Source organism: Musca autumnalis, unplaced genomic scaffold (assembly GCF_047663935.1).
Source record: "Musca autumnalis isolate F117 unplaced genomic scaffold, ASM4766393v1 scaffold_1, whole genome shotgun sequence".
NCBI lineage: Eukaryota > Metazoa > Arthropoda > Insecta > Diptera > Muscidae > Musca > Musca autumnalis.
This window is the reverse complement of record NW_027411644.1, coordinates 121,980,397-121,997,764: the sequence shown is the minus strand read 5'-3', so window position 1 is coordinate 121,997,764 and position 17,368 is coordinate 121,980,397. Positions and strand designations below refer to the sequence as shown.

The following is a 17,368-nucleotide window of genomic DNA, read 5'->3' as shown; positions in this document are numbered from 1 at the left end:
AAAGCTGTGATCCATACGAATTGTTGTTTTCTCCAAAATTATTGTTTGCTATATAAAACCCTGTATAATGTGTAAGTGGCAAATAGAGCATATTAGGATTGGAAATCAGTAATAACAATGGTATGTACTATGTTCATATAAGTACGACTCTATATCATTGGTGCCACCGTGTTGCCATTGTGAAGCCGTGTACTCAAAAGGTCAGCCGTGTAAAAATTCGTTATAAACGGATTTGTTATATTATCAACACGCATTTCGAACCATAACAGGAACATACGGTATCGTTGACTTTAAAAATATAATCGGACAGCACTCTTTGATATCAAGGAAGCTTTGCTAGGATGGTAGTTGGAAGAAGATATTTTATATAACCTCCGCTGATTAGTCAGGAATAATTGGATTTTGACCGCATACATATAGATATTCTTGAACAGCTGCTATATGTTATATATGATTTATTGGTTCTTTCAAGATACTGGCACAAAGTCGTTTAAGATGTTTGCTATTGCTTTTTCATCCTATTGCTATTTTACCCTTAATATTGTTCCAACGAGATAACAAATGACACGACTACACATAAAGGGAGTAGGTATTTCACGTTTGCTTTCTCTCTGTCACGTCTATGGCCCACAAATTCGATTTACCATAGTCCCGGAAATTCTCGGGTTCCCGGGAATGAGAAATTTTCATTCCCGATTTCCCGGGAATGAAAAAAAGTCGGGAATTCCCAAACTCTACCCAGGAATAAAGATTAGTCATTATATTAACAATTTTACCAAATTTCACACAATAGTGTTGGTCCATTTAACACGCTAAATATTATCTGATCTTCGTGGTAAATTGGAAGCTTCTTCCTTGTCGTAAACTCAAACCTTACTTAAAATTTTGAGCCGATCAGACTATTATTGCGACCTACAGAGCCGCTACAAAATCGGAAAAAATTTTGTTTTTGGTCCATTTCATCCAATTAATATTTTGCGATCATCACCAAAAACTATGGGGGTCTATTCTGGTCTGAACCAGACCTCAATACACCATTTTGTGAGGATTGGTCCATAATTGTGGCCTGGAGTGTGATTACAATTTTTAATGGACGGACGGACACACATCTCAAAATCCGTTTATCTCGTCGATATATGATTTTAGGTATACCACATGTGGGGTCTACGACGAATATTTCGCGGTGTTACATATATGTATTTTCGGAAAAACAAACATATATGTATGTACATAATACACTTTCCACATTGTAGTGTAGCGTATAAATACAAAGACATTTTGAAGGAAAAATAAATTGTATTATTCTTATTTTGTTATTTTTTGATTTTATAGGAAAAGTTGGAGAAAACAATTTTCGTGTTCTTCCTCTTTTTCGTAAAAATTTCGTCCAATAAGGAAGATATTCGGTTGCAACCTATTTTTTCCTTATAGATTTCCTATTGCCGAACACAAGGACTTTAAATTGTGGCATTAAATTAAAATAAAACTACATACAGAAATAATTATGGGAAACATTTAAGGAAATGCTCGCAAAAATATGCCGCAAGATGGTGCAATCGGTGCGAAACGCTCATAGAATGTGATAACCACCAATGGTTACCATAAAAGGCTCAGGCGTGTACCAAAAACATCATTTTCACAAAAAAATATTTAAAAGGCAAAATACTTTTTTGACGTAAAATTATTTGTGTTGTTATAGATTTTTGTCAATATCTAGAATACCAGCAAGCGTTTTGGAGCGGTTCTTGCAGATATTGGATCTTAAACTACCTACAAATATACTGCATACAAATATTTCACTGTTTGTGCTCTATCTTGATGGTTTTTAACGAATTTATTAAACATTTTATAATCCACGTAATAGTGGAAATTACATAATGCGCATCCGATTTTCTGACACAGCGAATGGATCCCTCTTCTTTGTTATACACTCTGTGAAGCATCTGTTACATATTAGAGTACAAAAAACAGTAAAATGACCATAATTTGCAGGAAGTTCATTTACATTTTATGCGCATCCGATTTCAATGATCACTATTAAAAAATACATCATCCTATGCCGTTTCAGTGCGATCCATCAAGGAGCCTGGATGTAGCATCGCATTCAATTTTCAGGAAAGATCTATTTTATCCCCGGATTCGCAATAGTTTTTAAATAACTGTTTTCGCACATTTTAAACAGGCGTATAGCTCTATTTATTTAACGTGAAATTACACATCCAAAACGCGTTTTAATACTGTACATTTTCAACAAAAAAATCGCAAATTTCAGAAACAATAATTGCGGCATTGCATTAGTGAAAAATCACCTTTGGCCCCATACAAATTACTATGGAAATGAAGATAACTTTATATAACTTTATTCCATATATCATATCCTTAGAAATTCGTTTGTGTGACTTTTTTCTATATTTAAATGGCTATTGATAGGTAAAAGGTCATTCATTCCGGCAACAGGAAATAATTTTTTGAGATTTTTTTTTCATTTCATAGTATTTTTAACAAATATAAAGTTTGAAAGTTTGAAAATTAAATGGAATGGACGTTTTTTAGGCATTAATAGGCAAAAGTTCATTCATTCACCCAACTGGAAATCATTTTTGTTAAAAAAGGTCAAAAAGTCATAATCCTAATGTTTACAGTGGTAGACTTTGTGTTAGCGTTGAACCAATTCAGACACTCTTTAATCACTCGGACTTCCGCATTAAGTATCGTGTTATGTTTAGAGATCCTGTCCCATTTCCCCCTTAGGTGGAAGATGCGGTTATACAGATGGTCCTGTGTATGTATAACCACAGCTTCCAGCGGGCATATGTACCTAAAAACAAGTTTACTTGTTTCGATATGATTTATTGACTCATTCATTGTAACCCGTAGTATATTTGGTGGTCTCTTCCGATCCACTCGCTAATGGACTTAAGTCTTATAGCTGAGATGGCTGCTTCATTCCTTAGCTGAGTTTCTAGGGTTGGACAAATAAAATTGTCTCAAAGGCCTAATTGCCCCGCTAATACTTAAGGAACACATTCTTTGGACTTTTTGCAATATTTTCACATTGACCAAAATCCCATTTTAAGCCTATAGCCCTTCTACATGTTGACTAACTTCTGTGCATTATTAGACCATTCCTGGATATGGTCTTTCCATATAAGTTTCCTATCCAGAATTACGCCCAGGTATTTAGATGTATATGAAATGCTTATTGTCTTATTTAGTGAAACTGGTTACTTAAAAACTCCCGTTTTCCTAGTGAATAGACAAAATTCCGATTTTCCGGGTTAATATTTAGACCTTTCGGTCTGACCCAAATGGGATGACTTTGAACCTCAAAAAGTGTAAAAAATTTTCCTTATCTAGATCACTTCCGTTTTTCTCCAATTATTATATTGGTTCACATCAATTGAAAAATGTTGTCTCTTTCCTAGATCTAGGTGTTTTATTAGATCATAAATTGCGCTTCAATTTGCACATTGATTCTTGTGTTAATAAAGCTAAATCGTTATTGGGTTTTATAAAACGTTGGTCTAAAGAATTTGATGACCCATACGTTACGAAACGTTTGTTTGTTAGCCTCGTCCGCCCAGTTCTGGAATATGGTTGCATTCTATGGAGCCCTTATTACAAATCATGCTCTGATAAGATTGAGTCGGTTCAAATCCAATTCCTACTGTTTGCCTTGCGTGGTCTGCACTGGGACACGACCGCGCTACTCCCACCTTATGAAAGCCGTTTAATGTTAATTGATCTTCCTACTCTTGAAAAAAGAAGATTTACACTAAAAGCGCTATTTTTTATTAAACTGTTACGCGGCTTAATTGACTGTCCGTACTTGATAGGAGAAATAAGATTTAATGCTCCTTCACGTATAACCCGTAATTTCTTGCCGATTAATTTGCCTATTGTGAAAACTAATTATGAAGATAATAACCCATTACGTTCATTGTGTGATATATACAATAACATCTATAATACGATACCTTTAACTAAACCATTACATACTTTAAAAAAATTAATATTGCATTCATAATGTATAAACAAGCAGGTTGCCAATCCTCTTTAATGTAGTATTAACATTTTTAGTAACTTAGTTTAGAATCTATTGCTCTGTAAACTACTTGTGCCTGTTAGGAACCCTTCAGCTCAGCATATGTATATCTACAACTCCCTCTGCGGAACAGTAGAACACAGCTAATGAGCAGAAACTATTTTTAATTTATATCTATCACCGTCGTTCATTCTAAAAAATTGAGCTCTGTTTAACGGCAAACTACATCTCCCTCAGCGGAACCAGTAGTATTCAGCCTAAAGAGCCTTTAATGTAAATACATATTAATTTCCCTAATTAAATTATGTTGTTGTAATTTTGTTTGTAATTAAATTTTTATATCGGCTGATATAATTTGTAGCCGGTAGTTTTATTCCCAACTAACCCGCCATTGACCGGTCCATGGTGTGTACGTGCTCCCTACGTAAGGGGAGGTGGCCCCCTCGGTCGGCAGGGGCGGGTGTGAGTGGCGTGGGAACGAACGAAACAGACCCAGTTGTAAACTATTTTAAGATCCGTTTCAGTATTTCTTCTTCTTTTCCTCAGATGTATTGTAACGTCGTCTGCTAGCAGACTGGTTCAAATCCCTCGTCGGTTCAGGTCTTTAATAGCCTGTTAATGTCATAGTTGATAAGATCCCTCCCTGCGGCGTTCCTTGACAAACTTTGTCTCTTATTATTACGTCATGTAGCGCGCAGCTTATCCACCTATTTCTCATCATATGGTTTATCCAGTTCCTCAAATCCCGGTCATCCAGGGTTTTTCGTGAGCAGATTTTCTTGCTCGAAGGGGAGAACTTTCTTCGAATGGATTTACTAGTGCCTCTGTCAATTTGTTAACATTTCTGTCTGTATCCGCCGTGCTTGGGTACCACCGTGGTGCAATGGTATGCACACCCGCCTTGCACACATAAGGTCGTGGGTTCGATTCCCCGGCCAGGCAACATCAAAACACTTTTCAACGGTGGCAAAATACCCCTCAGTAATGTTGGCGACATTTCCTGAGTATTTCAGCCATGTAAAAACTTCTCTACAAAAGTGGTGTCTTAGACACGCCGTTCGGACTCGGCGATAAACTGTAGGTCCCATATCATTGAGCTAATATGAATCGGGGTGCACTCATTGATATGAGAGAAGTCTCCCTTGTCCCTATGGGATGTTGTGGAACAATTATTATTATTATTATATATTATATATATCCGCCGTGCTTACGCCATCTTCATTTTCGTCCTGTAGTCTATCTTTTACTTGCATTCCGAATTCAGTGCAATTGGTTTTGGATTTGCTTCAGAAGGTTATCGATATTTTAAACCAAATATATGTACATGTGTACGTTAGAGTGGTTTAAAAAAATCGATGTCGGATCTTTTATGCAGCCCCCCATAAGTGTTTAGTTTTGTTAGATTTTAAAATTTGCCGAAGTTTGAGCACAATCGGAGTATGTTAACACGTGCTGGAGTATGTTAACACGTGCGGGTCTCAAAGTTTCCATAGTAATTTGAATGGGGCCAAAGGTGAATTTTCACGAAATTTTTCTAAAGGCTGTATTTATCGCCCAATCGAAGAGAAAATTTTACCAATTAATTTCTGTGGCTATACTTTTCATTTAGTGATATTATAGATATGATATAATTTTTGAAATTTCGCGTTGATGCTGAGATATAGCATCAGAAGTAAAGGTACCTCTTAAAAATTTTGATTTCCAATGCGAATATATTTAGAATGTTACCAGATATTGCCTCCAAGTTTTGTAAAAATAAGTGTACTCTAAATTATTTGTTGAAAATTGAAAATCATTGTGATTTTTTGTTCATTCTTTAAGAGGTGCGTAATAATTAACAAATTATAGTGTAATTTCAGACACAACTTATTGCAAAAACAGTAGTTTTAACAAAATATGCTTGAAATTAAACACAAACTGCTTAATTTTAAACATAAAGTGTTGCATAAACTTTTTTCAACAGAATATTTCTAAAATTAAACACAAACTGTATCAAAATCACAACAAAAAGTGTGTATAAATCCAAAGAAATAAAAACACGTGCTCACGCTGCTTACCGTTCTTTGTTTTGAGCAGACGTGGTAGTGTAATATTGTTTATACCCTCAGCCTTTAGGCTAAGGAGGGTATATACACTTTGATACGATGAAAATGTGCCTCATAGAAATAATGGTTTTAGACCCCAAGTATGTTTGGACGAAATGTGTTTCAGACAATTTGGAGTCGATCTAGCCATGTCCGTCCGTCTGTCTGTCTGTCCTGCTGGCTGGAGCGCACGATAACTCTCGAACGGATGCACCGATTCGGTTCAAATTTTGGATTTCGTAATATTTTGCCCAAACTTAGTTTAAGTTCGAAGATGGGCTAAATCGGTCCACTCCTTCCGGTACCTCCCCCACAAAAGTTCCAAAATGTTCGGAAAATTTGTGCGCACGATAACTCTTTAAGGGGGTAGCCGATTTGGTTCATTCTTTGCCCATCGTGAAATATGTACCAGACTTAGATGAGGTTCCAATATGGACTCAATAGGTTTACTCCTTCGGGTACCTCCCACACAAAATTTCGGATAAGTTCAGTTTAGGACCTGCTCTCGAATCGCTTTGATTTTTGTTTTAGCAACTTGTATTCACTGCCCCCCATACGACGGTACAAGCTTCATCAGGGGCAAGTCCAAACTTCCTGAGAAAATAGCCTGAAAGTTTCACAAAAGCCCTCGGACACCGTGTGAGGTGGTTGGAGCGCAAGATAACTCTCCAACGGATCTGCTGTTTGGGTCCAAAATTTGGCCTTAGGAATATTTTGTCCAAACATAGTTTAAGTTCGAAGATAAGCTATATCGGTGCACTACTTAAGGTACCTCCCCCACAAAATTTCCAAAAATGTTCGGAAAAATTTTCGTACGGTAACTTTTGAAGGGAGTGGCCGAATTGGTCCATACTTTACACATCTTATTATATCTACCAGATATAGATCAGGTTCAAATATGGACTATATTTGTCCACTTCATCCAGTACCTCCCAAACAAAATTTCGGATAAGTTCACTTTAAGACCTGCTATCGAATCAGTTTTATTTTTGTTGAAGCAACTTGCATTAGCTGTCTCAATTACGGCAGTAAAAGTTTTTTTCAGAGGCAACACCACACTTCTTAAGCAGACAGCCCGAAGGGAGTAAAGCCCCCCTATGGCACCATATGTAGTGGCTGGAGATCGACTTCCATAATGGTCAATGTTGATAAATTCCTTTAAGTAATTCCACCGCAAAGCTTCTGCTCTTTAATCTTATCAACATTTTTGTCGGTTCATACGTTCAAAATTTTTAAAACCCTCTAAATACATAAGTTTTTTTGGAAAAAATTGTTTCAATATACACAGGCTGAGGGTATATCTCTGTCGGCCAAGCCGACTGATACTTTTTTTACTTGTTTTATATAAGTAATAAAATTTATGTTCCGTATAAAATGCTTTATGTATGCCAAATTAATGACAAAGTGTTTGAAAATGTCGATAAATATAATTTGCAGGTATATAACTATAAAAATAAAATATTTTATTTTATTTATTTATTTAAATATATTTATTATAATTATAAATTATAATAAAGAAAAATTACAAAAAGCACTAGCAATAAAAGCTATCGGCTAATAAAATAAATTGTATGCTTCGGTGCTTGTTCAAAAAATGCAAAAATGTGTACAACAACTTTTATTTATGTTTTATGTTATTATGCATGAATTCCTATTTTATTTATTTTTATAAGTATTGTTACTTTATAAATTAAATAAGTTTTTATTAATAATTAAATAAATTTTTAAGTTACATATACATTCATATTGAAAATGCAGTTTTATCAAACACATTCAGACATTAAGCATAAGTTTGCTGAAATTTACAAACAAAGGTATGTAAAATTTCAATAAATTGTGTCTAAAATCGCAAAAAATGTATAAAGTTTTAAACACTTTATGTGTTAAATCTTACAACAACAAAGCTTTTGAATATTACACATTTTTGTGTCGCATCTTGTTGCTTATCATTATCCCTCCAAACATTTTCTATCGCTTGCTTGACGCAAAAGTCACTGAAAACGGATTGTTGTGTCTACTGCGACAGTCGCATTTGTTTCCGAAAAGACAAAAATGACTAAAGAAACTGTTCCACTTATGCGGTCCAAACTCTATTTTCGCTTCCGTCACTGTTGTATGTTTCTTTTGCGATTCAGTTGGAGTGTCGGAAGCGGGGCACTTTGAGTGTGCATTAGGTACTCATGCAGGTACCGTTTACGAAACTTTCAGTAGTGACGGAACCGACCGTATTTGTAAAAGGCTATTTAGTTTTTTTTTTATTGTTTATTCAAACATATTATTCATTTGAATTTAATGTTAATGCGGTTATAAAAGATGCATTTTATTATAAAATTGATCAAAAAAGAAACAATTTTTATTATACAATGCACCTTTTATAACCGCATTAACATTGAATTCAAATGAATAATACGTTTGATTTACTATTTTATAAAAGTTGTTAATATACAATAAAGAATCTAAACAGCTTTATTTTCATTTAAATTTTTGTATCAAGTTTGTACCGATTGCTAACAGAACGTCACAAGTACTGAAGAAATCACGTCAATCAACTTATGTTTTATTTTTCATTACAATTCGCTTAACTGTTTGCAAGATAAATTGTTTTTGTAATGCTGCCACTATTGTTTTGAAAACATTACTCTCTATAATAGGGAGTAGTATCAATACTCCAGACTTTAAATATTTGTTTTTGTACAACATAAAGTGTCGCTTTTTATAATACTGTAAGTCGCGCAGTTGTGACCACATACGGATAAAAAAGCGATAACAACATATTTATTCTTGTAAATAGACAACATTCGCATTTTTAACTGAATGCAGGCACTTTACGGAGACGCATTTACTGAGAGAAGATATATTTAACTTCCAAATGTTTGGAGGGATCATTGTGAAATTCAACACAAAAAAGTTTAGAGTGTGGGAAGTAAGTACACACCATCTCTTCCAGGGTCAGAGAGGAGAGTCATCTCCTTTATATCATAATATCGAATATTGTCTATTTGAATCAATATTAGGTTGAGAGCCTTGAAACTCATTAAAAGTTATACTGAAAAGGAACTAATATTTCACGAGAAGAAAGGCGGTTAGTCTATGGAAGAGAGGAGGAGGGAAGTAACACCCTGGAATTCAACAATACAATTTCCACTTTACTACTACTGGGATTGAAAATGTTCATGCTAGGCAGTAGTAATAATCATATAATCGCCTTTAATATCGCTACGGGTCAGAGTAAGAGGGTAATCACATGGGGAAGGTACCCAAATAGATACAAATATTAAATATAACAAACATTATCCCCATAGGATAAACATGAAGAAAATATATTATAATTACCTTTACTGTTAAATTATTTTCTATTTATAGTGCCACAAACATATTTTGAAGCAAACATATATTTGTTTGCAATCAGTCCCAAACATAACATATGTTTGGGTCCTGCAAACAAATATATGTTTGTGTTTGAGTAATAAAACTACAACCGTCTCGTTGGGTTGTAAATTCTATTCTAATTTTATTCATGATAAAATGAATCTTAAGAACTAAGTTACAAAATAATTCTTAGCCTATCTTCTCTTATTCTATACTCTTATCACTACAAGAACCTCTTCCCTTACTGAGTGCATTATCACTTGGGCGATGCCTTTATTATCAATGCACCCCAGCCGTTCACATAAACTGCTATCTCTTATGCTCTACTTATCTAAAATACATAGATTTTTATTGCCCATTGTACTTAAATATTTTATAATCGAACATATTAATAGAAAATGTTGCTGCTGGAAAACTGACTGATTAAAATATTTTCCAATATTACACGAAGTTCTCCAACAGCACAACCATTACTAAATCATGTACATTACTAAATCATGTACAATTATATGTTTGGATGCAAACAAATTATATGTTTGGGTACAAACAAATTATATGTTTGGGTGCAAACAAATTGCATATTTTGAGTACTTTAAGCTGTAATTACGTCATCGGGGGAAGTCATAGGATCTTCATATGGTACTCCGGATATTCTTAGGGTGTCTACTATATAATCCAGTATTCAGATATATAATATAAAGTTCATAGCGCCCATGATTCGGCCATGACCTAAAAATCATCAAATATTTGTTTGTATTCGAAAATAACGAAAGTCTGGGTTAAACTCGTAAAACCCGATTTTGAGCTATATCTCAAAAACAAGAGCTGATGGAGAAAAACCGGGACCGGATTTGAAAATAACTCGCCGATTTCATCTAGAAACAACTGCAACATCGGTTGAAACAAAAGTCCTGTTGACCAGTGTAATTAAATAAAAACAACTCAATTCATTGGAGTTTTTATTTGTTAACTTTTTAGTGTTTGTTATTAAAAAATTTGTAAAGATAGCAATCTATTATACTGAATTTTGGGTCCGTATTTAGCTGGTCATCACTGTATGTAATTGTGTGCGTTTTAGTTTTAAGCATGCCTTTTGGTAATTTTCAATACAGGCATATGTTTTAAGCTCAACACAATTGAATTGCAAAACTCCAGATCACTGTATTTGAATTCTGTTGAAAACTTGAAATTCATCAACAACTTTGCCAAAGCTACCTTCACGGACATCAGACCATATTTATATCCTATATTATCAAAAAGAGGAATTAATATTAAATTAATTATTTTTAGTTTATTTTATTGCAAACTAACCTATGCAAGTGCGCAATCCCTTTGTAAAGGGTATAAACGCATACGGATGTTTATTTTCCATGTTACTCGGTAGAAAATTGTCCGGATTGAAGATATCAGCATCGGGACCCCATATATCCTTGCGCCTATGTATGGCAAAAATATTTATATTTAACTGCACTCCTGGGGGTATAACTATTCCGTTTGACAATCGAAGATCTTGAGTATTTTGGCGTCCTACTGCCGGAATTGGCGTCAAAATTCGCATAGATTCATTAATTTGGGTACAAACAAATTATATGTTTGGGTGCAAACAAATATTTGTTTGGGTGCAAACAAATATAAACCGAAAAGCCACAAAAAAACAAACACATGCACCAATGGGCGCTATCAATGTGTTTCACATTGAAATTTACGCTCCCTTGCTCTCAGTAAGCGCTTACTGGCTATCTCAAACATATACACACATTTATAAATGGGGGTGGTTTATTGAAAGGCATAGAAAAAAAGCAAAAGCAACAACAGACACATAGGTACATTAAAAATTCCAAAGAAGTACATAACAGACTTTAATAAAAGAAAAACTGAATGAAATAATTTATAAAAAGTCACACTTTTAAAAAGAACAAATTATACAGAAACTTCGTTGAACGCTTCTCCTTAGTTGTGAAATAAAACACATTTTCCTCAAAGATGAAATAATCAGCGGGAAATCGGCATCTGGAATCAAATAATTATATAACGTAATAAATAGGTATATCCATATTTCATATATACATATGTATGTATATATGTATATGAAAAATGTATTGATGTAATTACCAATATAAAATGCGATTTCTTCCTTGTCCAATAAAATATTTTCATTCACATTTTTGACTCAATTATAAATTTGCACTTATAAAATGTATTGGGCATTGAATTTACAAAGAAGCACCATTTCTTAAAAAAGCACAAACGCTGATTTATTCACTCACTTTACCGTCTTTACTCAACGATTGTATTTAGAACACTAAAGAAAAAGAACAACGTAATTAAAACATTTTTTTCTTTTCCTTTTCGCTTGCTACGTTGGTTGACAACAAAGCACATGTTTTAATGCATACATACCACCAAAAACCAAACTTTTTTAGCCTCCTGTCTTCGCTTCTGCGTCTTCTATCACACCATACACACAGCTCTTTATTATAAAACAGCATTTCGCAGTCGCGAGAGCCCTGTTGTTACTCTCTTTGACAAAAATCTTCTCTCCACCCGTAAATAATATGTTCTAACATAAAAAATATGTTGGTACCCAAACAAATAAAATTGAGATATGTTACAAAATGTTGCAAACATATATTTGTTTGAACACAAACAAATTATGTCTTGATCCAAACATATATTTGTTTGCAATCAGTCACAAACAAATATTTATTTATATCCAAACATATTTCTAACATGCACACAAAGGAGTGGTGCCAAGCTACATCAGAACTACTGAACTGAAGGATAGCGACTTTATCTCTCCTATATTTATGCATTTAAATCCAAAATAACGGATTACTTTAAATATTATATTAATAAAAGATTAATCCAAACATATTTAGTTCAGTCGGGGTTGCGAAGCGCACCGGGTTCAGCTAGTATAATATGTAATACTGGTTCTCGGTCGTGTTCCTTTACTAGCGTAAAAAAGTTGATAATTTATATGGTTTATACCGAAGACATTGTTCTTTACGGCCCAAGATTTCTGGATTAAGTTTTTTTTTTATTTTCTCCACTTATTGGATATTGCATCCATATTTGGATGAACTCGATCATAGGTCATTCAGCAGGCGAGTTTTTTGGGTGTCATTGATTGACTCGGCTTCTCCTGGCTGTTCTGTTTGGCATCCCCTTCTTCGCCGATCCTTGTCCTTTTAATTTTGAAGAGGACTGCATTTGAGGCCAGTTTTTCAAAGACCTCGAGCATGTGCTCCGTCTCGAGTTTGCAACCATACGTCTTAAAATGTCCACTTTCCCGAGAAATCCCTATGCTGCTGACTTCCTCCCCGGGATCTGCAGGGTTCGCGTGTGCTTCAATTGATACATTAGGAGGTCCCCTTTGAGCTCACGGCTGATTATTTTTATTGGTTTACGACCTGGTGTCGATCACCGCATAGCGCGTAAGAAGATAATGGCTCGGACCCTGGATTCACGCTCAACTTTCTTTTCTGGATGGTCCGGATTTCTTTTCGGAGTCTCCTGTAGTTTCAGAAGATTCTGTGACAAGGAAAATCAAGACCCAGCTCGAAATGTTTAAGTTGGAGCTTAATAATTTGGTACAGAAGTATCTATTACTACTAGGATGTTCGGTATTGAAAATGAGCTATATCCGTCCACTTTCTGAGATAGGCCCTATAGAACGGTACCTCCTGATTTTTCGATTTTTTGAAGGTTTTAGCCACATTATTCCACCGAAATACCTGCAATTTGGTATTTACTGTTCTTTGGGGCTACACAACTTTTTCTTAGAAATTTGTCAGTATAGGTCCACGTTTTCATATAGCCCCCATATAACAATACCTCTCAATTTTCGGTATTTTGAATGTTTTAGCCTCTTTATTTGGTCTTCCTCGGTCCATTATCTTACCGAAGTGACTGAAATTTTGTACTTAGTCCTCTTTGGGACAAAAATTACTTTCCCCCAGAAATTTAATTTAATTTTTTAATTTACGATTTATTTTGTATTGAAAAAGCCTTGTGGCCAAAAAGTCTAATACAATATGCTTCGATTATAAATTACATTAAAACATTAACCTTATAAAATAAATTTAAGTAAATATAAATCACTACGTAAATTTCATATTACTTCTTAGAAGAAAACCACTCCAAAAATACCTCATTGGGACATAAGTAGGATGCAATAAAAAAATTTCAATAGCCATTACTCTTAGAAATATCTTTTTTTAAAAAAGTAACTACTACAAAAATACATCATATAAGAGGCTGTAAAAAATTTATTAAACATTTATTGGGACATAAGTAGAATTCAATAAAAAAAAAATCATTTCAAAAGCCACTACTCCTAAATTTGTCAGTATAGGTCCACGTTTCAATATAGCCCCCACACGTTCTTAACTCTGCTTGTTTTTGTTTAATTTTAATTTATTGCGAACTAAAAACGAAGGTAATGATTTTACAATAACTGAAGTTTAAATATTTTTCGTCCGTTTTCATCTCCTTGTCTGCCCTGTATCCCTGTTATTCCCGGGAATTCCCGATGAAAAACTCCACCAATAACTATATCCAGGTCAGCACCCGACCTCCATACAAAATTTCGTGATAATCTGTCCATAATTGCTGCCTGGATATCGATAATAATTTTTAATGGACGGACTGTCACACATCACAAAATCGCTTTACATGGTCGAGATTGAACATGTCACAGAGGCTCTTAAGAAATTATACACAAAATATAAATTATAGAGTACTCCTAAAGCTCCACGGGTGAACTATGTAGAACTTCTTCGGCATATTAGCAGCATTTTCCGATTCGTCAATAGATAATTAAATAAAAACAACTCAATTCATTGGAGTTTTTATTTGTTAACTTTTTAGTGTTTGTTATTAAAAAATTTGTAAAGATAGCAATCTATTATACTGAATTTTGGGTCCGTATTTAGCTGGTCATCACTGTATGTAATTGTGTGCGTTTTAGTTTTAAGCATGCCTTTTGGTAATTTTCAATACAGGCATATGTTTTAAGCTCAACACAATTGAATTGCAAAACTCCAGATCACTGTATTTGAATTCTGTTGAAAATTTGAAATTCATCAACAACTTTGCCAAAGCTACCTTCACGGACATCAGACCATATTTATATCCTATATTATCAAAAAGAGGAATTAATATTAAATTAATTATTTTTAGTTTATTTTATTGCAAACTAACCTATGCAAGTGCGCAATCCCTTTGTAAAGGGTATAAACGCATACGGATGTTTATTTTCCATGTTACTCGGTAGAAAATTGTCCGGATTGAAGATATCAGCATCGGGACCCCATATATCCTTGCGCCTATGTATGGCAAAAATATTTATATTTAACTGCACTCCTGGGGGTATAACTATTCCGTTTGACAATCGAAGATCTTGAGTATTTTGGCGTCCTACTGCCGGAATTGGCGTCAAAATTCGCATAGATTCATTAATTTGGGTACAAACAAATTATATGTTTGGGTGCAAACAAATATTTGTTTGGGTGCAAACAAATATAAACCGAAAAGCCACAAAAAAACAAACACATGCACCAATGGGCGCTATCAATGTGTTTCACATTGAAATTTACGCTCCCTTGCTCTCAGTAAGCGCTTACTGGCTATCTCAAACATATACACACATTTATAAATGGGGGTGGTTTATTGAAAGGCATAGAAAAAAAGCAAAAGCAACAACAGACACATAGGTACATTAAAAATTCCAAAGAAGTACATAACAGACTTTAATAAAAGAAAAACTGAATGAAATAATTTATAAAAAGTCACACTTTTAAAAAGAACAAATTATACAGAAACTTCGTTGAACGCTTCTCCTTAGTTGTGAAATAAAACACATTTTCCTCAAAGATGAAATAATCAGCGGGAAATCGGCATCTGGAATCAAATAATTATATAACGTAATAAATAGGTATATCCATATTTCATATATACATATGTATGTATATATGTATATGAAAAATGTATTGATGTAATTACCAATATAAAATGCGATTTCTTCCTTGTCCAATAAAATATTTTCATTCACATTTTTGACTCAATTATAAATTTGCACTTATAAAATGTATTGGGCATTGAATTTACAAAGAAGCACCATTTCTTAAAAAAGCACAAACGCTGATTTATTCACTCACTTTACCGTCTTTACTCAACGATTGTATTTAGAACACTAAAGAAAAAGAACAACGTAATTAAAACATTTTTTTCTTTTCCTTTTCGCTTGCTACGTTGGTTGACAACAAAGCACATGTTTTAATGCATACATACCACCAAAAACCAAACTTTTTTAGCCTCCTGTCTTCGCTTCTGCGTCTTCTATCACACCATACACACAGCTCTTTATTATAAAACAGCATTTCGCAGTCGCGAGAGCCCTGTTGTTACTCTCTTTGACAAAAATCTTCTCTCCACCCGTAAATAATATGTTCTAACATAAAAAATATGTTGGTACCCAAACAAATAAAATTGAGATATGTTACAAAATGTTGCAAACATATATTTGTTTGAACACAAACAAATTATGTCTTGATCCAAACATATATTTGTTTGCAATCAGTCACAAACAAATATTTATTTATATCCAAACATATTTCTAACATATATTTTTCTGCGTGCACACAGAGGAATGGTGCCAAGCTACATCAGAACTACTGAACTGAAGGATAGCGAATTTATCTCTCCTATATTTATGCATTAAAATCCAAAACAACGGATGACTTTAAATATTATATTAATAAAAGGTTAATCCAAACATATTTAGTTCAGTCGGGGTTGCGAAGCGCACCGGGTTCAGCTAGTATAATATGTAATACTGGTTCTCGGTCGTATTCCTTTACTAGCGTAAAAAAGTTGATAATTTATATGGTTTATACCGAAGACATTGTTCTTTACGGCCCAAGATTTCTGGAGTAAGTTTTTTTTTTATTTTCTCCATGTTCATTTATATTCCCCATCCACTTATTGGATATTGCATTCATATTTGGATTAACTCGATCATAAGTCACTCAACAGGCGAGTTTTTGGGAGTCATTGATTGACTCGGCTTCTCCTGGCTGTTCTGTTTGGCATCCCCCTCTTCGCCGATCCTTGTCCTTTTAATTTTGAAGAGGACTGCATTTGAGGCCAGTTTTTCAAAGACCATGTGCTCCGTCTCGAGTTTGCAACCATACGACTTAAAATGTCCCCTTTGAGCTCACGGCTGATTATTTTTATTGGTTTACGACCTGGTGTCGCGTAAGAAGATAATGGCGTAAGAAGATAATGGCTCGGACCCTGCATTCACGCTCAACTTTCTTGTCTGGATGGTCCGGATTTCTTTTCGGAGTCTCCTGTAGTTTCAGAAGATTTTGTGACAAGGAAAATCAAGACCCAGCTCGAAATGTTTAAGTTGGAGCTTAATAAATTGGTACAGAAGTATCTATTACTACTAGGATGTTCGGTATTGAAAATGAGCTATATCAGTCCACTTTCTGAGATAGGCCCCATAGAACGGTACCTCCTGATTTTCGATTTTTTGAAGGTTTTAGCCACATTATTCCACCGAAATACCTGCAATTTGGTATTTACTGTTCTTTGGGGCTACACAACTTTTTCTTAGAAATTTGTCAGTATAGGTCCATGTTTTCATATAGCCCCCATATATCCATTTTCGGTATTTTGAATGTTTTAGCCTCTTTATTTGGTCTTCCTCGGTCCATTATCTTACCGAAGTGACTGAAATTTTGTACTTAGTCCTCTTTGGGACAGAAATTACTTTCCCCCAGAAATTTAATTTAATTTTTTAATTTACGATTTATTTTGTATTGAAAAAGCCTTGTGGCCAAAAAGTCTAATACAATATGCT

The 17,368-nt window shown here is 34.3% G+C and overlaps 1 long non-coding RNA gene across 1 annotated transcript; it reads right to left on the bottom strand.

Moving 5' to 3' along the window:
• Positions 1-10,440: 10,440 nt before the first annotated feature.
• LOC141390810 (uncharacterized) lies at positions 10,441-11,063 on the bottom strand. Its single transcript, XR_012409478.1, has 2 exons — positions 10,810-11,063; positions 10,441-10,742 (listed from the first exon to the last, which is right to left on the bottom strand). It is a non-coding gene; the product is annotated as an uncharacterized lncRNA (long non-coding RNA).
• Between the last annotated feature and the right edge of the window lie 6,305 nt (positions 11,064-17,368).